This window comes from Melanotaenia boesemani, chromosome 16 (genome assembly GCF_017639745.1).
Source record: "Melanotaenia boesemani isolate fMelBoe1 chromosome 16, fMelBoe1.pri, whole genome shotgun sequence".
NCBI classification, from domain to species: domain Eukaryota; kingdom Metazoa; phylum Chordata; class Actinopteri; order Atheriniformes; family Melanotaeniidae; genus Melanotaenia; species Melanotaenia boesemani.
The window spans coordinates 19,775,778-19,776,058 of record NC_055697.1 but is presented as its reverse complement, the minus strand read 5'-3'; positions in this window follow the sequence as shown (position 1 = coordinate 19,776,058).

The following is a 281-nucleotide window of genomic DNA, read 5'->3' as shown; positions in this document are numbered from 1 at the left end:
GAATAAGAAAGTGATGAACTCCCACTTCTCGCTGCTGCTGCTGGGGGTGTTCTCAAGTTCAGTTCTTTTTTCTTTAAACTGACAAAGTTTGGGAGGAGGTGGGAAAGGGATAATCTGGTAGGTGGGATCTGTCTTTCTCATTCTTTCCCTCTCTCGTTTTTTTTTTTTTTTTTTAACTTTCTTTCTTTTGGATAGGATTGCAACCATTTCAGGTTCTGTTGAGCTATTGTGTGCAATAAATCCATTTTGGTGCAGCTGGAACACATCTGGTGCACATAATG